The sequence below is a fragment of the Berghia stephanieae genome, chromosome 14, assembly GCF_034508935.2.
Source record: "Berghia stephanieae isolate SIO BIC M18660-M18661 chromosome 14, UCSD_Bste_1.3, whole genome shotgun sequence".
Lineage (NCBI taxonomy): Eukaryota > Metazoa > Mollusca > Gastropoda > Nudibranchia > Aeolidiidae > Berghia > Berghia stephanieae.
Window position 1 is genome coordinate 6,598,635 of NC_088373.1, and position 25,000 is coordinate 6,623,634.

Consider the following 25,000-nt stretch of genomic DNA (forward strand, 5'->3'; position numbering starts at 1 on the left):
TCATATTTTATATTAGCTCTAACCAACGTTATCGAGCACTCTCGTACCTCCAAGTACCCACCAACACTCATATATATATATATATATTATATATATATATATATATATATATATATATATATATATATATATATATATATAATTGGCACCCCTGAAATCATTTCTTTTTGCCAATACAAACCAACAGGGAGTGCCTACGTGTATGTGTGTGAGTGTGTGTGTGTGTGTGTGTGTGTGTTTGTGTGAGCGCATGTGAATGGGGGGGGGGGGGGGGGGGGGGGGGGGGTTGAGGGCGTAGCTTGTCACCTAATCATGATTCTCACTTCATACCAAGAAACAAGAGGCCCACCACACTACTAACTGGCATGGCTTTCACTCTCTGACTGCCAGGCCAGGAGAGGCCAGGAACCGATCTAATAATAATAATTCCAATACACTATCTAAATAAAAGCGAGCGCGGGCATTGGGTAAAAACTATAACCCACCCACGATCAAAGTAATTCTGCTGATTATTTAAGAAGGAAGGATGCTTGAAGCAGTCCGTCACCGAATACAGTAATTTGTAGGTGATGATATTTAATTTATCATGTGAGATGTAATCGATCCAGGCTTGCTGTTGCTGCTGTCTTGCAGAGAAATTTAATTAATCTTAGACGCTGCTGGTCCATTCTAACGAGCTACAGTAATGGAAATTTCAAACTTAATAATAGACAAGTGAACGCGTTGAGTGTTAATTTTCAACACTGCAGGCATCGACTCAAGTTTTATTTCGTACAAATAATTTTTACTTTGAAGTTCATGTTTTTTATTGTGTATCATCTTTTGATATGACGCATGTGTTTTGTGTGTGTGTGTGTGTGTTGTGTGTAAATAATATGTGGTGAACTGTGCTGACATATGTTATAATAATCTTTTCCCTCCTGACACATAATGGTTGTCATCGAGATAGCTGCTGCTTGACGTATTTATTTGTAAATTGAAGGTAAGTGAAATATTTTTTTTTCTTTTGGTATTTTCTTTCTTTCTTTATTTTTTCAAACGCCACTTAATAAGAGGAACAGAAGCTTCATTTTAAATCACAAAGATCAAATTTGATGTGGAGGAACATGAACATGACAGTAACAATTTTCCTTTTTTCAGTCTTTTTTTACTTCGATCTTCAAGATTTATTTGCATTATTTATTTTTTCAAAACAACAACAACATCAAAAAAAAAAATTAATAAAACAACAAATAAAAAAAAAATAACAACCCCCCCCCCCCCCCCCCCCCCCCCCCCCCAAAAAAAAAAAAGAAAACAGAACAAAAAACCCCGACAAAATACATTTAAAAGATAAGAAAAAAAAAAAAGAAAAATTTTGTGAGCAGCCCGTAAAAAAACAAAACAAAACAAAGGTAATTATGTCGGGTGAACCTGAGGCTTCAGAATTGAATTGTAGACCTAACATAAAACAATTTGAGGAAAAAAAATCAGCACCGTCTTTGAGGAGAGCGAATCTTGTTTTCTTTCTTAGAGATGGGTTCACATCTTTATTTAGACCTTTTCTTGTCATTAACCTCCTGTATGGCTATATCAATATTATGATCTAGTGGTATCCCACTCGCTTTCGGATCTGAAGGTCCTGGGTTCGAGCCTCGCTCGGCGCATAGTTGAGTCTTTGGAGAAGGCTCTTTATTCACATTCTCTCACCGTACTCAGGTGTAAAATAAGTACCTGTCCGTTAACAGCTTTGTCTCTGCCCGAAATAAAAAATTGTAATATCGCCTAACAGGCGTCATGTCCCGTCCTAAATGTTAAATGTGACCTATCGTCTCAAAACGGTATTATGTCGGAACGAACCAAATGTTTAAAAGCCGAATTAAATGTTAAACTGGGCAAAAATATAAATTGTTGGCATTAGCACCCTAAAATATGGTATCCATTCTCCTCAATAAAACATACAAACTCAACACAAGTCTGATATTTCTGGCTATAAATTCGATTTTCAACATCTTTAACCATCCCGACTTAATACCGTTTTGAGGCGAAGGGTCACAAATGTTGTTGATGACCAGAGACCCACTTGAAAAACGCTTTGAACACTTTTTGTGGATTTTACTCTGTATTATAAAAGTTCATTAATTTCATTTCTCTGACACAATTCTGTTACCAACAATAACGACAACAACAAAAAACAATGACAGTTTGATTACCTTATTCGCTTATATTAAATCAGTTAATTTCCGCCCTCTAACTTCTGTAAACGTTGCTGCTCGAAGTTCGAAGAAATAAATAATAAAGTGAAATTGAATGTAATCTTCAATTTAATTACAAAAACAGATCAAATGAATGTTTCGGGTTTCCCCTTTATCAACAAAACAGGATGAATGAAACACTACAGATCTGTAGTGTTTCATTCATCCTGTTTTGTTGATAAAGGGGAAACCCGAAACTTTCATTTGATCTGTTTTTTTGTAATTAAATTGAAGATTACATTCAATTTCACTTTATTATATATTGTTAGCCCACTAACTTCGAGCTTCGAGATGCACCGGACCATATTGTTTCCCAGAATACCGCAGGTAAAGAGTCAACCTTAGACTTCATTTACTTCATCTGGATGTCTCGAGAACGATGTCAGATTGATGAATTGGTTTACAGTTAAATTTAAATTGAGCTTTTATATAGCGCAATATCCACTCAACGTGCTCAAAGCGGTTTACAAAGGGTCCCTGGCCAACAGCAACATTTAACATGTAAGACGGGACATGACGCCTGTTAGGCGATAATTATTAAAATTTCTTTCGGACAGAGACAACGCTGTTAACGGCCAGGTACTCATTTTACACCTGAGTACGGTGAGAGAATGTGAGTTAAGAGCCTTCTCCAAGGACTCAACTATGCGCCGAGCGAGACTCGAACCCAGGACATTCCGATCCGAAAGCGAGTGCCATACCACAAGACCACATAGTCGCACAAAGCGGTTTACAATGGTTTACAGTTACTCCATTGATGTATCCTTGTCTATTTAAGGTACTGATAGCTCAGTTGATAGAGCACTCATTTCTCAAGCAAAGGAACAGGTATCGATCCTGAGAACCATCGATATTTAAAAAAAAAATTATTTTGATCCTGCAGTGTTTGGGTGGCTGGATGTGTTATGTGTGGTGGAAAGCATTTTGCAGTAGACGAGTAGTGTATTTTAAAAGGATACTAAGCAACTGTTACTCTTTCCGACGCTACAGAAACATGAATAAACGTTGGCTCTATAGATAGAATGAAGCTGACGTCACTCAGATCTTTGTTATTGCTTTTTGACATCCGCGTTTATGAGTAATTCTCACAAAACTGTATTAAACAGACTATAAACGTTCAAGGTTACACATAATCTTGTGGGTTGATCCGTTATACTTCCCAGGACCTTCCGATCCGAAAGCGAGTGTCAACGCGGCCTTCGTAAAGTTATGGCCTGACACTATCCAAAAAATGACGTCAAAGTGCCAGTCTTTTGCCACAAAAGAAAACAAATCGTGAGTTGTATTCAATAGTTCAACCAATGAAATAACTTGTTTCCATGAGCTCTACTAACGACAACTCACTAGGCGGTGCAAAAACCAAATAATGACGTCAAACTGCCAGTCCTTTCGGATTTCAGTATCAGGCTATAACATAACGATGGCTATGCTGACACTGACCAAAAAATCACGTCAAAATGCCAGTCTTTGGCCACACACAAAAAAAAAAACAAAACAAAAAAAAAAAAAAACAAATCGTGAGTTGTATTCAATAGTTCAACCAATGAAATAACTTGTTTCCTTGAGCTCAACTAACAACAACTCATTAGACGCTACACAAACCTAAAAAATGACGCCAAACTGCCAGTCCTAGAGGGTTCTTGTGTCAGGCTATAATATATGTTAACGATGGCTTCGGTGTCATACCACAAGACCACATTGCCGCAGTGTTGTCTCTGTCGCAAAAAAAAAAAAATAAAATAAATAAATAAATAAATAAATAAATAAATAAATAATAAAATAAATAAAATGGAAATAGGGCCTTCAGGCGCCATGTCTCGTCCTCCATGTGAATTGTTGCATTTGGATAGGGACTTTGAATACGTCTGGATTATTTTGCTTCACTGAACTGTATTAACCAGACTATAAACGTTCAATATTACACAGAGTTTTGTGTGTTGGTCCGTTATACTTCCGGATGGCAATTATGTTGTGAGCTTCTTATCCAAACGCACACTATCTATAGATAGTTCGAAGATGACGTCACTCAAGCCTTTGTTATTGTTTTTGCCATCCGCGTTTGTGAGTTGTTCTCACTAAACTGTATTAACCAGACTATAAAAGTTCAATATTACACAGAGTTTTGTGTGTTGGTCCGTTATATTTCCGGATGGCAATTATGTTGTGAGCTTCTTAGCCAAGTGCATACTATCTATACGTCCTATTGAAAAATCACCTTCCCTCTTTCTTCCTATATAAAAAAAATACGGTTTGATTAAAAATTGATATCTGACGGATTGTTAACGCGATTGATTCTCCAACAGGTATTGACCGAGTGCTGACGTACGTAGTATACTAAGTATTACCGACCGCATAACCTAAAAAGAACTACATACACACTTAAGAGCCCAGAAAATAGCAATAGGCTATAACAACAACCGTTGACCTAGGCTAGAATCTAATGTTACTTTGTATTCATTAAATTTTCATTTCCCCAATTACCAGGCAAATCTATCGAGCTAAACAACTTACTTGGAAGAGGAATCCAACATCTAAATAGGCTTCAACAGTCCTGACGTCACTTCCCTCGTAATGGGGCAGCGTGGCTCAGCGATACGGTCTTTGCTTCGTACCCATAAGGTACCGAGTTCGATCACCCGCCGCTGCGCTGTTTGACATTGAGCAAGTCACCTCGCTCTAGCTCACTTTTGCGGCGCTGCACAGCGGCTGACGCCTGGGTTATTCCAGTCTTCCCTTGGAATAGATCCTAAAGACAAATTTCCCCTTGAGGATGAATTTAGGGAATTTTTAGAATTTATTTATAATATCGTAACAGGCAACGTTTAGTTGTTTGCTAGTTTGATAACTCAATTGGATTCAATAGTATGATGTCACGTCCGCCCAGCAACCAGCTTCTTGGTTCTAAACAAAGAAAATCGGTTCTTTTTAATCTTCATGATGTGATCAGAATGTGTAAAAGTCAAAACATGATCAGATTTATAATGTTTTTCTCCTCTTGATACACTTTTATACTCGTTGGAGAAGTACATATTTCATAAGGGCGTCCGCCATTGTTTCGATAGTTTAGAACCAGTTACAAAGTTACTATGCGTCATTACGAAGGAAGTGACGTCACGACTATTGAACCCTATTGTTATAGGCTCATTGTTGTCATGAAAATATACTCAAACCAACGCAAAATATTTCTCCTTTACAGCAATGTTAGATCAAGCCCACAATACGCTTCAACAGTCGTGACGTCACTTCCTTCGTAATGACGTAGAGTAACTTAGTAACTGGCTCTAAACTATCGGAACAATGGCGGACGCCCTTTGAAATACTTCTCCGACGAGCATACAACTGTATCCAGATGAGAGAAAAAAATTATAAATCTGATCATGTTTTGACTTTTATACATTCTGATCACATCACATGTGAAAAAGTTCTAGTCAGCATGTAGAATAAAAAGTACTGATTTTCTTTGTTTGGAACCAAGCTGCTCGTTGCTGGGCGGACGTGGCATCAGACTATTGAATCCTATTGCGTTCGGTTATCAGACCTGCACATCTTTGCACGTTGGTGTCAATGGTGACTTTTCGTCCATATTCTCTGTGAAAGACCCAGAGATAACGAGAGCATTACTTTTATAGCTATTACTATAAATATTAAGCGTTAAACATGTCAATCAATGATTCATAGAACCGACATAATATTTTATTGCTGTTGTCTTTGTCGTTGTCGCCTCGTCGTCGTCGTCGTCATCATCATCATCATCATCATCATGATCGTCGTCGTCGTCGTCATCATCATCATCGTCGTCACCATCATCATCATCATCATCATCATCAGCATCATCATCATCATCATCATCATCATCGTTGTCGTCGTTGTCATCGTCATCATCATCATCATCATCATCATCATCATCATCATCGTCATCGTCATCGTCATCGTCATCATAATCGTCATCATCATCATCATCATCATCATCATCATCATCATCATCCGCCTCCTCTCCCCCTCCTCCTCCTCCTCCTCCTCCTCCTCCTCCTCCTCCTCCTCCTCCTCCTCCTCCTCTTCCTCCTTCTACTGTTCATCATCATCATCATCATCATCATCATCATCATCATCATCATCATCATCATCATCATCATCATCCGCCTCCTCTCCCCTCCTCCTCCTCTTCCTCCTCCTCCTCCTCCTCCTCCTCCTCCTCCTCTTCCTCCTTCTACTGTTCATCATCATCATCATCATCATCATCATCATCATCATCATCATCATCATCAAGACCTAAGTAACAACCACATTTCTCAATTCCATAATATTATGCCAAAGAATAGGCAATGCTTTTCCCTATTTACTCTCATTTCATTATCATTCTATACTACAGGAAGTAAAATAAAGAAAATCAATATTCAGTCTTTTTTCACCCCCACTCATTGATCACGTGGTTTCCTGTTGTTCATCTAGTCTATTGAACATTTTAAATAGCTGAATACGGAACGTTATCAAAATGAAGATCAACAAACCTATATATGTGACCCATCTTCTCAAAACGGTATTATGTCGGAACCAACCACATGCTTAAAAGCCGAATTAAATGTTAAACTGGTCAAAAAATATAAATTGTTGACATTAGCACCCTAAAATATGATATCCATTCTCCTCAATAAAACATACAAACTCAACACAAGTCTGATATTTCTGGCTATAAATTCAATTTTCAACATCTTAACCATCCCGACTTAATACCGTTTTGAGGCGAATGGTCACATATTATAACTTACAAAGTAAAATGACAAAATGTCAACATTTAAATGTCGAATATAATGAATTATTACCTCTGATATTGATGGCCATTTTGAAATTGTTTTATTATTTCACAATGTGATCATTGCCCCGGGCTCTTTCAATGTTTTAACCCCCTCCCTACAAACCACAGGAAAATCGTTGTCACATTTGTTACGATGCAGCCAACATTTTTCTCATTCTGACTTATTTTGGACATCATAATATTTGAACAAAAATGTTTGTTATAATTTTTTTTATTTTTAAATTGAGCATTATATAGCGCAATATCCACTAAATGTGCTCAAAGCGCTTTACAAGGGGTCCCTGGTCAACAGCAACATTTAACACGTAGGACGGGACATGACGCCTGTTAGGCGATATTGCAATTTTTCGGACAAAGACAACGCTGTTAACGGCCAGATACTCATTTTACACATGAGTACGGTGAGAGAATGTGATGTGAGTAAAGAGCCTTTTCCAAGGACTCAACTATGCGCCGAGGGCGAGGCTCGAACCCAGGACCTACCGATCCGAAATCGAATGTCATACCACTAGACCACATAGCCGCAGTTATAGTTAAAGTATATTAACACTGTGGCGAGGAGCTCGTTTAGCAAAAAAAAAAAAAAAATGTATAGCAAGAACTAACAGATTTAGTGTTTGAATTAAATAAATCTATTTTTGTATAGGTTGTGTGTGAAGTTTTGGGGAAAATCCGGAAAATGGCCGGTAAGGAGAGAGACAAGTCTATCCTTACCAGCCATTTTCCGGATTTTCCCCAAAACTTCACACACAACTAACACAAAAATAGATTATTTATCACTTTGACACAATAGTAGTAGATACATATCTACTTTCCTAAGCAAAACATGCTCTAAAACACACTGTTCATTTTCTCTAAATTTTATGATGAACAAAAGAACTTTTGAATAAGAAAAATGTTCGTTTTATCGTAACGAATGTGACGATTTTCCTATAGATAGTATGTGCTTGACTTAGAAGTTCACAACATTGCCATCCGGAAGTATAACGGACCAACACACAAAACTGTGTGTATCCATGAACGTTTATTGTCAGGTTAATAGTGAGAATTACTCATAAACACGGATGGCAAAAAAAACAACAACAGAGTGACGTCATCATCGTTCTATTTATAGTTTATTTAAAAAAAACTATGCCTTTTCCGCCACGACATTATAAGATATCGTCGCCTAGGCATTCCAAGAAGGAATATTGATAATCCATCAAACAAGATGTCTGATGTCAACAGGAATCACCCATGTTGTCCAAGTGAGAAAAGTGGGGGTTAATAATCTTGCTCAAGGAAAAAAAAACGAAAGTGCCTGAAGCGGGGCTCGAACCCGGGGCATTCTGGGTCACAGTGCAATGCCTTAACCACTCGGCCACTTCGTCCCCCTATAGTTGATAATGAGAGGGTTAACGTACGTGGAGACACCGATGGTGTCAGACGTCTTTGCTCACAATAGAATTCAATAGTCGTAACGTCACTTCCTTCCGAATGACGCATGGTAACTTAGTAACACTGGCTCTAAACTATCGGAACAATGGCGGACGCCCGTATGAAATATTTCTCCGGCGAACATAAAAGCGTATCCAGTGGGGAAAAAAAAAACATAAATTTGATCATGTTTTGACTTTTACACATTCTGATCACAAGACATATGAAAAGTTCTAGCCAGCTTGAAGAATAAAAAGTAATGATTTTCTTTGTTTAGAACCAAGATGGCCGCCGTTGCCGGGCGGCGTGACATCAGACTACTGAATCCATTTCATCCTCCATATGGGGCACAGTAACACTTTTTTTATTTTGCAATGTACTCTTGCTTTTTAGTGCGGCTGTGTGTTCTAATGGAATGGCACTCGCTTTCAGATCGGAAGGTCCTGGGTTCGAGCCTCAAACTCGACGCATAGTTAAGTCCTTGGAAAAGGACATTTACTCACATTCTCTCATCGTACTCAGGTGTAAAATGAGTACCTGGCCTTTTAATAGAGTTTTATCCGTCTGAAAAAAAAATATTGTAATATCGCTCTACAGGCGTCATGTCCCGTCCTACATGAGCCCATAATAATTTGGGTTATAAGACCAGCAAAGATGATTACTGAAAACTACTTATACTCTTTATCGGCCAGAATCCTACTTACTTCACATCGGTGATCTCTTACTGTGCTGTGCGGCTATGTGGTCTAGTGGTATGACACTCGCTTTCGGATCGGAAGGTCCTGGGTTCGAGCCTCGCGTTCGGCGCATAGTTGAGTCCTTGGAAAAGGCTCTTTACTCACATTCTCTCATCGTACCCAGGTGTAAAATGAGTACCTGGCCGTTAACAGCGTTGTCTTTGTCCCAAAAATTTGTAATATCGCCTGACAGGCGTCATGTCTCGTCCTACATGTTATGTGTTGCTGTTGGCCAGGGACCCCTTGTAAAGCGCCATGAGCACGTTTAGTGGATATTGCGCTATATAAAAGCTCAAGTTTTTTTTTGTTTTTTTTTTTTTTAATATCGCCTAATAGGCGTCAGGTCCTGTCCTACATGTTATGTGTTGTTGTTGGCCAGGGACCCTTTGTAAAGCGCTCTGAGCACATTAGTGGATATTGCGCTATATAAAGCTCAATTTTTTAAAAAAATTTTTACTTACGTTAATTCAATACTGTTTTTTACATAAAATAAGTGAGAAAAAAATCAATACCGATACTCGATACCGATAGTGTCACATCTCTTCAAGCAAGAGTACTCATTAATTATTCATATGATTCGTACGAATAGAACATCGGTGTTTTCCATTGAGTTCTTCTCTTTATAAACTAACATTAAATGACTCGTTAGGGAAAGGTGGATGGTGTTTCATACCATCCAATTTTGCTTTAAAAAATTTTTTTTGGAGAAAATTAAAATAAAAATTGAGCTTTTATATAGCGCAATATCCACTAAAATGTGCTCAAAGCGCTTTACTAGGGGTCCCTGGTCAACAGCAACATTTAACATAATATAGGACGGGACATGACGCCTGTCAGGCGATATTACAATTTTTCGGACAAAGACAACGCTGTTAACGTCCAGGTACTCATTTTACACCTGAGTACGGTGAGAGAATGTGAGTAAAGAGCCTTTTCCAAGGACTCAACTATGCGCCGAGCGAGGCTCGAACCCAGGACCTTCCGATCCGAAAGCGAGTGTCAAACCACTAGACCACATAGCCGAAGTGGGTGTTACTCGTACAATTCGATTTCAAACCGAAATCGGGAACTTATAATAATTAACTTCGAGCAAACATCCCACCCGGTAAACCGGGTACTTTGTTCTCGGGTCAATAGAGTTCCCGATTTTGCGAAGTTTCAGAGTTCTTGTAAAGCGCTTTGAGCACGTTTAATGGATATTGCTCTATAGACAGTATGCGCGCGCTTGACTAAGAAACTCACAATATTGCCATACGGAAGTATAACGGACCATCACACAAAACTCTGTCTAACCATGAACTTATGTGGTCTGGATAATACAGTTAAGTGAGAATTACTCATATACATGGATGGCAAAAAAAAAAAAAAAAAAAAAAACAATAACAAAGACCCGAGTGACGTCAACTTCATTCTATCTATATAAAAGGTCAATCAAAAAAATATCTATTATTTGTTGTTTTTTTTTGCCAAGATAAGGATCGTTTCAATCAATCGATTTTTGAAGGATGAGTTTTATAGCCCAATACGAGTACGGCAGTTAACTGATTAACTCACTCAATCCTAAGACTCCTTCCGCACTAGGACAAAACTGTCCCGGGACAAATTTGTCCTGTCCCACTGGAGAAAACTTCTATTCAAAAGGGGTTCCGCACTAGGACAGGACTGTCCCGGGACACACCTGCGCGAATGCATTATTATTTTTTTTTTTTTTTACAAGATTCAAAAGTTTATTTGTAGGCAATTGCCAATATAACTCATACAAGAATATAATATTTTCATCAACAAATCAAGTAAATAAAATCAATAATACAGCAAGGCAAACAATGATAGTAATAATGATAATAATAGTAATAATAATAATAATAATAATAATAATAATAATAATAATAATAATAATAATAATAATAATAATAATAATAATAATAATAATAATAATAATAATAATATTAATAATAATAATAATAATAATAATAATAATAATAATAATAATAATATAGTCATAATAATAGAGTACCAGTTCGCTGATGAAAGTAATCTTTGACGGACTAGCATCATTCAAGAGGATAATAGAAAGTCAGCATGGCTCGGTGGTACGGTCTTTGCTTCATACCCGAAAGGCATCAGTTCAATCACCCGCTGATGCGCTGTGTTGCCTTGAGTAAGTCACCTCGCCTAGCTCAATTTGCACTGCGGCTGACGCCTGGGTTATACCTCGCCCTAGCTCAATTTGAAGCGCTGCATTGCGGCTGACGCCTGGGTTATTCCAGTCTTCCCTTAGAAAAGACCCTCGAGAAAAATTTCCCCTATGGAATGAAAAAGGATATTTTATATTTTTTAAATTTTAAACTGTTATCTGTCTGCTCAACGCTACATAAACATGTATAAGTTCCGGATTTATAAGGTAAGGAGGCAAGATGGCCCATGGTTACGCGTTGTACTCTGGACTCAGAGGTTCTGTGTTCGATTCCGACCGAAGCCAATTTGTACTTTCTAGAGCAAGAAAATGTACTCCAATCACGCACTCCATTCAGGTGTAAAAGGGTACCTGTCAAGCTGGGATAGTAATCTGCGATAGACTAGCGTCCTGTTCAAAGGTTTTCAAACAAATACTTTAATTGTCCGCTTCACGCTATTGAAACCGGGATAACTCCTGCACCATTGACTACAAGGCTCTAAAGGACTTACTTTGTTTTACAATGAGTCCAAGTGGCTCAGAAGGACCTACTTAAAAATATTTTCATTGAAAATTCCCGAAATAAATAACGATAAAGATAATTGATCCCACAAGGTACCGAATAGATGTGCGACCGGTTTTAGACACGTTACTGCTGTGTCACAAAGTGTGACACTTCTTAAATTATATTTATAAACATACGTTTTTAAATTGCCGAAAATGTTTATGTTGCTATGCCTTCTGTACGTGGTTTCATCACATAGAATTATTTTTTGAATTGTTCTCGCTTTTTTATATTCAGAATTGAAATAAATAAATAAATCATAACTTTGAAATTGAATGTAAGCTTCAGTTTAATATACGAAAACAGATGAAATGGACGTTTCGGGTTTCCCCTTCATCAGCAACACATGATGAATTAAAAACTGCAGACGAATGAGATAATGTGGTAGTGGCGTTGTTAAGATGCATAAACAAAAACATTGATGGGCAGGAAATTGTATGCTACTTTGTGAGGAAGCGCGAATTAAAACAGAGCAATAGAAATTTATAAAAGGTGCGTACTTAATTATGTCAAAAGAGGGGAGGGAACTGTGTAATGCAGTATAGAAAGTGAACTAAAATAAAGGGTGGACTATTGTTGGAAAATAAATACAATGGAATTGGAAATAAATACAAAATGTAAGGAATGTAGGTATTAATATATTAGTGGCATTAGCAGCAGCAGAAGCAACAGTAGAACTAGAAGTAGCTAGTAGTGCCGCGCTGAGGACCGGACCGAGGACCGGTCCCACGGTCTTTTAGCTGTGAACCGTGGTCCAGTCCCAAAGAGGAAGACCGCCGGCGGTCCTCACTTCTTATCACCTTTCAACGGTCTCGCGCCATACTACTTCCCCAGCGATTCGTTGCCTCGGTCCTTTGCCTATCTTCCACCAATCACCACCCATCCCACTTAATTAATCGCACCCACCCCCCTTTGCCATACACTAAACGACACAGACGACCATAGAGGCAGACGACCACCTCCCTCCACTCCGCAAACCGCCCTTTCGTGTGTGAGATGGGGGGAACAGGAGGCGCACGCCTTGGACGATTCCATTATACGGGGTAAATTTCAAATTTACTACACCATAATGATCGCAATGACAATGATCTATGATGAAGGCATGACCCCTCTTCTCTAATGGGTTATTGTTTGAAATGTATGTGACTACTAAAGATGTGTGTGTGTGTGTGTGTGTGTGTGTGTGTGTGTGTGTCGAACCTAGCAAGTTGCAAGTCTGATTTTTTGTTTCTTTTGTCCATCTCTTGTCGCCACTCCTTTCTATCGCATTGTTGTCATTTAAAATAATACAATAATATTAAAATTTCGTTTGGTGTTTTAACTAATCAAGTAATATGAGTTTCATTAGTTTCTTCCGTCCAAAAAAACCAGTTATAACGTCTGTATTTTTAAAAGGTCCAATAGAATATTTGGGGACCCCGATAGCTCAGTTGATAGAGCACTCTCTTTATACGCAAAGGGCCAGAGATCGATCCCGGGTGCAGTCGATTTTTTTCTGAATCCCTGTCTACTCAGCAATGAATGGGTAGCTGAGTTTGTTAGATCTGGCGAAAAGTCACCATCGACCCCTCTTATCACCTCATCCACCCCCTCTTATTATAACTTCACGTCTCTCTCTTACTCTTCAATGCTCGCTGCCCTCTAATGTGTGTGTGTGTGTGGGGGGGGGGGGGGGGGGGGGGGGGGTAGGGTTGCGTGTGTGTATCATACGCCACGAACAACTCGATCAACGCCTTGGGCGATGCCATTATCTCCGTTAATGGGGATAAATTTCAAATTTTATTAAATTATCGAAGTAACAATGAAGTACGGTGAGCAAATAAAGAAGGCATCACCCCTCTTCTCTAATTAGGTTACAATTTGAAATGAGTGTGACTACTCCGTGTGTTTTACTCCTGTAGGCCACGGTTTTCATCGTGTAGCGGTCTTTAACGGTTCAAGAATGAACGGACCGGTCTAGAGACCGGTCCTTGCGGTCTTCATTTCCCAAGGACCGTAGGACCGTGGTCCTTAAGCTTGCCAAGGACCGCCCCGCACTAGTAGCTAGTAGTAGTAGGGATGAAGAAAATAAAGACAGGCATTTCAATTTTGACACGGCGCCGCCAAGTCTGGGACTTTTTTGTACTAGTGCGGAAGTCTGCTATATTTTTCTACTATCACAAACGATATGAACACGGGACTGGGACAGTCCTGTCCCGTTGATTTTGTAGCATTTCACAACGGCTTGGGACACAACGGGACTGTTTTGTCCCGTCCCAATAGGTGCGGAAGATTTCTCTAAATTCTATATGTTACAGATTTGGGACAGGACTGTCCCGGGACAGTCCTGTCCTAGTGCGGAAGAGGGTTAACACCGACTATATCCGTAGTTTACCGGGGTTACTTTCACCCCATGCCTATTTATTACATTTTTCTGAGACAAATCATAGGCGTAGAATCAAAGCTAATGATTTAGTTTTTACATGTTAATGGTAGTTGAATAAAACTATCTATGTACATGCTCATTTTTATTGGATTTTTTTTCCAATTTTGAAAAGTAGCAAAAATCTCTAGGATTGAGTGAGTCAACTTTCTCCTTTCCAGACAATTTCAGGATTTTCCCCAAAACTTCACACCCAACTAACACAAAAATAGATTTTTTAAATCACTCTAACATAATAGCAGTAAAGTTCTTGCCATACATAATTTCTTTAGCAAAACATGCTCTACAACACATTGTTCATTTTATTAAAATTTTATGATGTACAAAAGAAATTTGAATAAGAAAAATGTTGGTTGTATCGTAACGAATGTGATTATTTTCCTGTAGTTGGTACGGAGAGGGTTAACCAAGGCTGTGACCTAAATCAAAAGTCGCTGCAAGAGGAAAAATTTTAAAATAAAAACATTAATTTAAAAAATCGGTAACCAATACCTTCTGGCCTTGTGAATGGAAAGATATGATAATGTCTTGCAATATCGATGTTCAATAATTGAGATGTATCGATTATTAATGAAAGGCAACTCGTGTTCTGTGGTGTAATATTTATTGAGGCGAGAGTGAGTGCGTGGGCAATGTGCCAATTACCAATATCAATACTATCACAAATTTATTCTTTGTTTAATCAATTGTTCTCGATATTTTTTACTCCTCGCTCCCTCTCTTACCCCCCCCCCCCCCCCCCTCCCCCCCCCCCCCCCCCCCCCCCTCCCCCCCCCCCCCCCCCCCCGCTACTCCTTTTCCGAGATGAAACAACAATACGAATAACACAGCCATTACCCTTTTCTTATTCACCTTCATCTTCTTCCTCCTCCTCTATTTCCATTTCCATTACCCCCTCCTTTTCCTTACATGTTCCTTACATTACATTGTATCCCCCCCCCCCCCCTACTCCTTTTCCGAGATGAAACAATAACACTAAACACAGCCATTACTGTTCTCTTCTTCACCTTCATCTTCTTCCTCCTCCTCTGTTTCCATTTCCATTACCCCCTCCTTTTCCTTACATGTTTTTTTTAAAAAGTAGCCCCGAGCTGGGGGCTTCATCATTTACGCATATAGATAGTTCGAAGATGACGTCACTCAGGTCTTTGTTATTGTTTTTTGCCATCCGCGTTTATGAGTAATTCTCACTAAACTGTAATAACCAGACTATAAAAGATCATTGTTACACACAGTTTTGTGTGTTGGCCAGTTATATTTCCGGATGGCAATGTTGTGAACTTATTAGCCAAGTGCATACTATCTATAAAGCATATAATGGCGATTGTGTGGGTTAATATCTCGTTGATTGGTAGCCAGTGAACATAGGCATTGACGAGAAAATGAATAAAATTTACATTAGCAGGGGAAAGAGGACGAGAGGAAAAAAGAGAAGGGGAAAAAACAAAACAAAAGAAAACAACAACAAATAAACAAACAAACAAACAACCCCCCCCCAAAAGAAAAAAAAAACAAAACAAAAACAAACAAAAACAAAAAAAACAAAAAAACAAACGAAATATAAACAAAAACTATTTCAACATCAAAACCACTGAAAGAATTTGTGGTTTTCTACCATAAACGTCCATTCTGACGTCTTTCGCTCCTTTCCGAAGCCGTCGTTGTAGTCATTTTTGTTCGCTTTTCTAACTCTTTATTGTTTGTTGTAGTTGAGTGAAGAATTTATCTTTAAAAGTTGATATTATTACCTTTTTTATTGGTTCAAATCACTCAAATTGACACCTTATCTATTCATTTATTTATTTATTTATTTATTTATTTATTTATTTATTTATTTATTCATCTATTTATCTATTCATCATATCATATCAAAACCACATAAATGTGCAGGGCGAATAGACAGTTTGACTTTAAACACTCCATTATACATTTTACAATTCAGAAAATAAGCAGACTTATAATAAGGAAAAATACTATTAAAATCTTAATATATTTTAAAAAGGAAAAAACAACTCATAAGATAAATTCCATCGTTATTTGTCCATTATAAATAAAGATAATTCATCATATCCGTACATCAGATGAGAGAGTTCCTTGTCAACAGCAGTTCCTTGTCATTTATTAGATAATTCGTCATATCCATACATCAGATGAGAGAGTTCCTTGTCAACAGCAGTTCCTTGTAATTTATTAGATAATTCGTCAGATCCATACATGAAATGAGAGCAACAGCAGTTGTCAACAGCAGTTCCTTGTAATTTATTAGATAATTCGTCAGATCCATACATGAGATGAGAGAGTTCCTTGTCAACAGCATTTCCTTGTAATTTATTAGACAATTCGTCAGATCCATACATCAGATGAGAGAGTTCCTTGTCAATAGCAGTTCCTTGTCATTTATTAGATAATTCATCATATCCATACATGAGATGAGAGAGTTTCTTATCAACAGCAGTTCCTTGTCATTTATTAGATAATTCATCATATCCATACATGAGATGAGAGAGGTCCTTATCAACAGCAGTTCCTTGTCATTTATTAGATAATTCGTCATATCCATACATGAGATGAGAGAGTTCCTTATCAACAGCAGTTCCTTGTAATTTATTAGATAATTCGTCATATCCATACATGAGATGAGAGAGTTCCTTATCAACAGCAGTTCCTTCTCATTTATTAGATAATTCATCATATCCATACATCAGATGAGAGAGTTCCTTATCAACAGCAGTTCCTTGTCATTTATTAGATAATTCGTCATATCCATACATCAGATGAGAGAGTTCCTTATCAACAGCAATTCTTTGTCATTTATTAGATTATTCATCATATCCATACATCAGATGAGAGAGTTCCTTGTCAACAGCAGTTCCTTGTCATTTATTAGATAATTCATCATATCCATACATGAGATGAGAGAGTTCCTTGTCAACAGCATTTCCTTGTAATTTATTAGACAATTTTTCATATCCATACATCAGATGAGAGAGTTCCTTGTCAATAGCAGTTCCTTGTCATTTATTAGATAATTCATCATATCCATACATGAGATGAGAGAGTTTCTTATCAACAGCAGTTCCTTGTCATTTATTAGATAATTCATCATATCCATACATGAGATGAGAGAGGTCCTTATCAACAGCAGTTCCTTGTCATTTATTAGATAATTCGTCATATCCATACATCAGATGAGAGAGTTCCTTGTCAACAGCAGTTCCTTGTAATTTATTAGATAATTCGTCAGATCCATACATGAGATGAGAGAGTTCCTTATCAACAGCAGTTCCTTCTCATTTATTAGATAATTCATCATATCCATACATCAGATGAGAGAGTTCCTTATCAACAGCAGTTCCTTGTCATTTATTAGATAATTCGTCATATCCATACATCAGATGAGAGAGTTCCTTATCAACAGCAATTCTTTGTCAATTATTAGATAATTCATCATATCCATACATCAGATGAGAGAGTTCCTTGTCAACAGCAGTTCCTTGTAATTTATTAGATAATTCGTCAGATCCATACATGAGATGAGAGAGTTCCTTGTCAACAGCAGTTCCTTGTCATTTATTAGATTATTCATCATATCCATACATCAGATGAGAGAGTTCCTTGTCAACAGCAGTTCCTTGTCATTTATTAGATAATTCATCATATCCATACATGAGATGAGAGCAACAGCAGTTGTCAACAGCAGTTCCTTGTCATTTATTAGATAATTCATCATATCCATACATGAGATGAGAGAGTTCCTTGTCAACAGCATTTCCTTGTAATTTATTAGACAATTTTTCATATCCATACATCAGATGAGAGAGTTCCTTGTCAATAGCAGTTCCTTGTCATTTATTAGATAATTCATCATATCCATACATGAGATGAGAGAGTTTCTTATCAACAGCAGTTCCTTGTCATTTATTAGATAATTCATCATATCCATACATGAGATGAGAGAGGTCCTTATCAACAGCAGTTCCTTGTCATTTATTAGATAATTCGTCATATCCATACATCAGATGAGAGAGTTCCTTGTCAATAGCAGTTCCTTGTCATTTATTAGATAATTCATCATATCCATACATGAGATGAGAGAGTTTCTTATCAACAGCAGTTCCTTGTCATTTATTAGATAATTCATCATATCCATACATGAGATGAGAGAGGTCCTTATCAACAGCAGTTCCTTGTCATTTATTAGATAATTCGTCATATCCATACATGAGATGAGAGAGTTCCTTATCAACAGCAGTTCCTTCTCATTTATTAGATAATTCATCATATCCATACATCAGATGAGAGAGTTCCTTATCAACAGCAGTTCCTTGTCATTTATTAGATAATTCGTCATATCCATACATTAGATGAGAGAGTTCCTTATCAACAGCAATTATTTGTCAATTATTAGATAATTCATCATATCCACACATCAGATGAGAGAGTTCCTTGTCAACAGCAGTTCCTTGTAATTTATTAGATAATTCGTCAGATCCATACATGAGATGAGAGAGTTCCTTATCAACAGCAGTTCCTTGTCATTTATTAGATTATTCATCATATCCATACATCAGATGAGAGAGTTCCTTGTCAACAGCAGTTCCTTGTCATTTATTAGATAATTCATCATATCCATACATGAAATGAGAGCAACAGCAGTTGTCAATAGCAGTTCCTTGTCATTTATTAGATAATTCATCATATCCATACATGAGATGAGAGAGTTCCTTGTCAACAGCATTTCCTTGTAATTTATTAGATAATTCATCATATCCATACATGAGATGAGAGAGGTCCTTATCAACAGCAGTTCCTTCTCATTTATTAGATAATTCATCATATCCATACATGAGATGAGAGAGTTCCTTATCACCAGCAGTTCCTTCTGATTTATTAGATAATTCATCATATCCATACATCAGATGAGAGAGTTCCTTGCCAACAGCAGTTCCTTGTAATTTATTAGATAATTCATCATATCCATACATCAGATGAGAGAGTTCCTTATCAACAGCAGTTCCTTCTCATTTATTAGATAATTCATCATATCCATACATGAGATGAGAGAGTTCCTTATCACCAGCAGTTCCTTCTGATTTATTAGATAATTCATCATATCCATACATCAGATGAGAGAGTTCCTTATCAACAGCAGTTCCTTGTCATTTATTAGATAATTCATCATATCCATACATGAGATGAGAGAGTTCCTTATCAACAGCAGTTCCTTGTCATTTATTAGATAATTCATCATATCCATACATGAGATGAGAGAGTTCCTTATCAACAGCAATGCTCTTCAACAGTCATAACGTCACTTCCTTCCTAATGACGCATGGTAACTTAGTAACACTGGCTCTAAACTATCGGAACAATGGCGGACGCCCGTATGAAATATTTCCCCGGCGAGCATAAAAGCGTAATCAGAGGGGAAAAAAACACCCCATAAATCTGATCATGTTTTGACTTTTACACATTCTGATCACAAGACATATGAAAAGTTCTAGCCAGCATGAAGAATAAAAAGTAATGATTTTCTTTGTTTAGAACCAAGATGGCCGCCGTTGCCGGGCGATGTGACATCAGACTATTGAATCCAATTCCATGCCCATTTATTTATTTATTCATATTTTTTAACATGTCTGTGTTTCCGACGTCTTTATTATGATAACAAATTCATTTATTCTCAAGTAGATGATTGACATTCTACACAAAAATAGAATTTATTATTCATGGCATCATTTTATTCCTTGGTGTCATTAATCATTTCTTTTTCACTTTCATGTTGCCATCAAATATTATGATTTATTGGCAAAAGCCTTAGAGCTATATACACCTGACACTTGCAACTCTTTAACTCACTCAACCCTTACACCGACTATAGATAGTATGCGCTTGGCTGAGAAGCTCATAACATTGCCATCCGGAAGTATAACGGACCAACACACAAAACTGTGTGTATCCATGAACGTTTATAGTCAGGTTAATACAGTTCAGTGAGCATTACTCATAAACGCGGATGGCAAAAAACAATAACAAAGACCTGAGTGACGTCATCTGCATACTATCTATATCCGTTAGTAAAACCGGGGTTACTTTTACCCCATGCCTATTTATTAGAATTTTTTCTGAGACAAATTATAGGCGTAATATCAAAGCAATTTTTTTTTAGTTTTTACATGTTAATGATAGTTGAATAAAACTATCTATCTACATGCTCATTTTTAATCCTTTTTTATCCAGTTCTAAAAAGTAGCAAAACTCCCTAGGCTTTAGTGAGTTAAATGTATAGAACGTTTCTATTTTAACCAATAGCATTTTAATTGCTTCTATGTGGTCTTGTGGTATGACACTCGCTTTCGGATCGGAAGGTCCTGGGTTCGAGCCTCGCTCGGCGCATAGTTGAGTCCTTGGAGAAGGCTCTTTACTCACATTCTCTCACCGTACTCGGGTGTAAAATGAGTACCTGGCCGTTAACAGCGTTGTCTCTGTCCCAAAAAAAATGGTTATATCGCCTGACAGGCGTCATGTCTCGTCCTGCATGTCATGTGTTGCTGTTGGTCAGGGACCCCTTGTAAAAGCGCTTTGAGCACGTTTAGTGGATATTGCGCTATATAAAAGCTCATTTTTTTCATTACAACCCATATCTATCGATTGAGGTGACAGACAACTTGTCAAGATGGTAAAAGCCTGAGATTCAGTCAAAGTGAATACGTACGTGTTAATACTCTTCAACAGTCGTAAAGTCACTTCCTTCCTAATGACGCATGGTAACTTAGTAACACTGGCTCTAAACTATCGGAACAATGGCGGACGCCCGTATGAAATATTTCCCCGGCGAGCATAAAAGCGTATCCAGAGGAAAAAAAAAAACCCATAAATTTGATCATGTTTTGACTTTTACACATTCTGATCACAAGGCATATGAAAAGTTCTAGCCAGCATGAAGAATAAAAAGTAATGATTTTCTTTGTTTAGAACCAAGATGGCCGCTGTTGCCGGGCAGCGTGACATCAGACTACTGAATCCAATTAAACAGACACGAATATAAAACACTTTAACGAAAATAAGGAACATAATACTTAACAAGGAACTTGGATCACCCCGACATAATACCTGTTTGATGCCATGGGTCACATTTGTTAGCTTGACCATTTATAGATAGTATGCAGATGACGTCACTCATGTCTTTGTTATTGTTTTTTTGACTCCGCGTTTATGAGTAATGCTCACTGAACTGTATTAACCCGACTATAAACGTTCATGGATACACACAGTTTTGTGTGTTGTTCCGTTATACTTCCGGATGGCGATGTTATGAGCTTCTTAGCCAAGCGCGTACTATCTATAATCTGCTTGATAGAATGTAGTGAAAACTAATCATAAAAATGGCCGACTAAAAACAATAACAAAGAGCATTTTTATTTAGTGAGTGACGTCAATTTCGTTCTTTTTATATCCAAAAATCCTCATCACAACACATATTATGCACTAACGCATATATCCTCATGTAGATAGTATGCGTTTGGCTAAAAATCTCACAACATTGCCATCCGGAATTATAACGGACCAACACACAAAACTGTGTGTAACCATGAATGTTTATAGTCAGATTAATATAGTTTCGTGAGAATTACTCATAAACACGAATGGCAAAAAACAATAACAAAGACCAGAGTGACGTCATCTTCGAACTATCTATAGATAGTATGCACTTGGCTAAGAAGTTCATAACATTGCCATCCGGAAGTATAACTGGCCAATACACAAAACTGTGTGTATCCATGATCGTTTATAGTCTGGTTGATACAGTTCAGTGAGCATTACTCATAAACGTGGATGGCAAAAAAAACAATAACAAAGACCTGAGTGACGTCAACTTCGAACCATCGATATCATATTCGGCTACAAAGTCAATATTCCGCATCATTTAGGGGGGCAGCGTGGCTCAGCGGTACGGTCTTTGCCTCGTACCCGAAAGGTACTGAGTTCAATCACCCCCCCCCCCCCCTCCCCCCCCCCCCGCTGCCATGTGTGGCCTTGAGCAAGTCACCTAGCCCTAGCAGAATTTGCGGCGCTGCACTGCGGCTGACGCCTGGGTTATTCCAGTCTTCTCTTGGAATAGACCCAAGAGACAAATTTCCCCTATGGGATGAAAAAAGAGAATTTTTTTTTATTTTTAAATTTTTAAATACCGTTTTATGGCTTTTGACAGTTCGAAGTTGACGTCACTCAGGTCTTTGTTATTGTTTTTTGCTATCCGCGTTTATGAGTAATTTTCACTAAATTGTATTAACCAGACTATAGATAGTATGCGCTTGGCTAAGGAGCTCACACTATTGCCACCCGGAAGTATAACGGACCAACATACAAAACTATGTATAACCATGAAAGTTTATAGTCTGGTTAATATAGTTTAGTGAGAATTACTCATAAACGCGGATGGCAAAAAATAATAACAAAGACCTGAGTGACGTCAACTTCGAACTATCTATAAACGTTTAAGGTTACATACTGTTTTGTGTGTTGGTCTGTTTTACTTCCGGATGGCAATGTTGTGAGCTTCTTAGCCAAGCGCACACTATCTATTGATCACAATAATAAGTGTGTTTTTTTTTTGTTTCAGAATACAATCAAATGTGTTGTTCACCTTTCTGGTATAATTAATGGCCGCTATTGTTTACAAAGCTCCATTGTAGGAGATTGGGCTTTACGAGATTTAAAAACGTAATTCGATTCCGATTTAATTTCAAGACACGTCTTGCTTACAATGGGAATTGAGAAATAATTTTTAAAATACAACAAAGACAATAAATACACATCGTTTGTTAACATCCGGGTCGCTGATTGTGTGATTCTGTGACTTGAAAGAAATTTTAACTCACTAAATCCTAGAGATATTTGCTACTTTTGAAAATGAGGGGGGGGGGGGGGGTTAAATTAAAAATGAGCGTGTAGATAGATACTTTTATTCAAATAGCCATTAACATGCTAAACAAAAAAAACAACAAAAAAAAACAAAAACAAACAAACAAAACATTAGCTTTGATACTTCGCCTATAATATGTCTCAGAAACATGTACTAAATAGGCATGGGGTAAAAAGTAACCCCGGGTAAACTACGGATATAGTCGGTGTCAGGGTTGAGTGAGTTAATACAGATATTAAATCGTCCCAACTGTCGACTAATTTTTGTTTTAAACTTGTGAGCGTTTATATAGCGCAATTTCCACTAAACGTGCTCAAAGCGCATTACAAGGGATCCCTGGCCAACAGCAACATTTAACATTTAGGACAGGACATGACGCCTGTTAGGAGGTATTACAATTTTTTTTCGGACAGAGACAACGCTGTTAACGGCCAGGTACTCATTTTACACATGAGTACGGTGAGAGCCATCTCCAAGGACTCAACTATGCGCCGAGCGAGGCTCGAACCCTGGACCTTCCTACCTATCCGAAAGCGAGTGTCATACCACTAGGCCACATAGCCGCACTGTGGTGGAATGGTAGCACATCTGACCGGTAATCAGGTGGTCTGAGGTTCCATCCCTAGTTGAGACAGGCTGATGTTTTGGGATAGTTTTTTTTTCTTGTATTTTTCTTTCTTGCTTTGTTTGGCCCCGATTCTTATATATAGTATGCGCTTAGCTAAGAAGCTCACAACTTTGTCATCCGAACGTATAACGGACCAACACACAAAACTATCCGTACCATATCCATTCATATATATATATATATATATATATGTATATGAATCGTGTTTGATACAAATATGGTACGGATAGTGCTCGACATGTAGCAATGGAGCGAATTATTATTTTAATATTTACCACAATGTTGGAGTCAGTCTACATCGATGTTTCAGGCCCTTTCAGCCATCGTCAGGACTGTGTGTTACATGAGTTTGGTTTGTTGTCTGTTGTTGTTTGTTCATAATTTGTTGCATTGATCACGATGAGCAACAACTCACTAGGTAGGTACTCACTGTCATTTGTTGATTATCTCAAAGTGACTAATTCAGAAACTCAATGATGTGGACAGGATGAAGGTCTGAAATAATGTATAGATAGTATGCGCTTGGCTAAGAAGCTCATAACATTGCCATCCGGAAGTATAACGGACCAACACACAAAACTGTGTATATCCATGAACGTTTATAGTCGGGTTAATACAGTATATATATATATATATATATATATATATATAATATATATATATATATATATATATAGTGAGGAGAGAGAGAGAGAGAGAGAGAGAGAGAGAGAGAGAGAGAGAGAAAGAAGAGAGAGAGAGAGAGGGGGGGGGGGGGGAAGAGATCAAGTGGCCTTGCCTCATACTTCCATGACTAAGGGGTATTAGCATAAGCAGCACTCTTCAGCATAACGTTATTCATGACGTATGAACGTTGTAATCCATCAGATACAAGGCTATTCAAACACGAATATAGGTCAAAACACGCGTATACACTCATATAAAAGCATACCGCATCCATCGTTAACATATAGATAGTATGCAGATGACGTCACTCAGGGCTTTGTTATGATTTTTGCCATCCGCGTTTGTGAGTTGTTCTCACTAAACTGTATTAACCAGACTATAAAAATTCATGGTTACACAGAGTTTGTGTGTTGGTCCGTT

General features: G+C 37.8%; 1 protein-coding gene across 1 annotated transcript in view; it reads left to right on the top strand.

Moving 5' to 3' along the window:
* The first annotated feature begins 498 nt into the window (after window positions 1-498).
* The window catches only part of LOC144959390 (uncharacterized), a 64,637-nt gene continuing 40,135 nt past the window's right edge, over window positions 499-25,000 (top strand). Inside the window, exon 1 of the mRNA XM_078891962.1 lies at window positions 499-982. The gene's annotated coding sequence lies outside the window, so the exon portion shown is untranslated. The remainder of the gene's footprint in view (window positions 983-25,000) is intronic.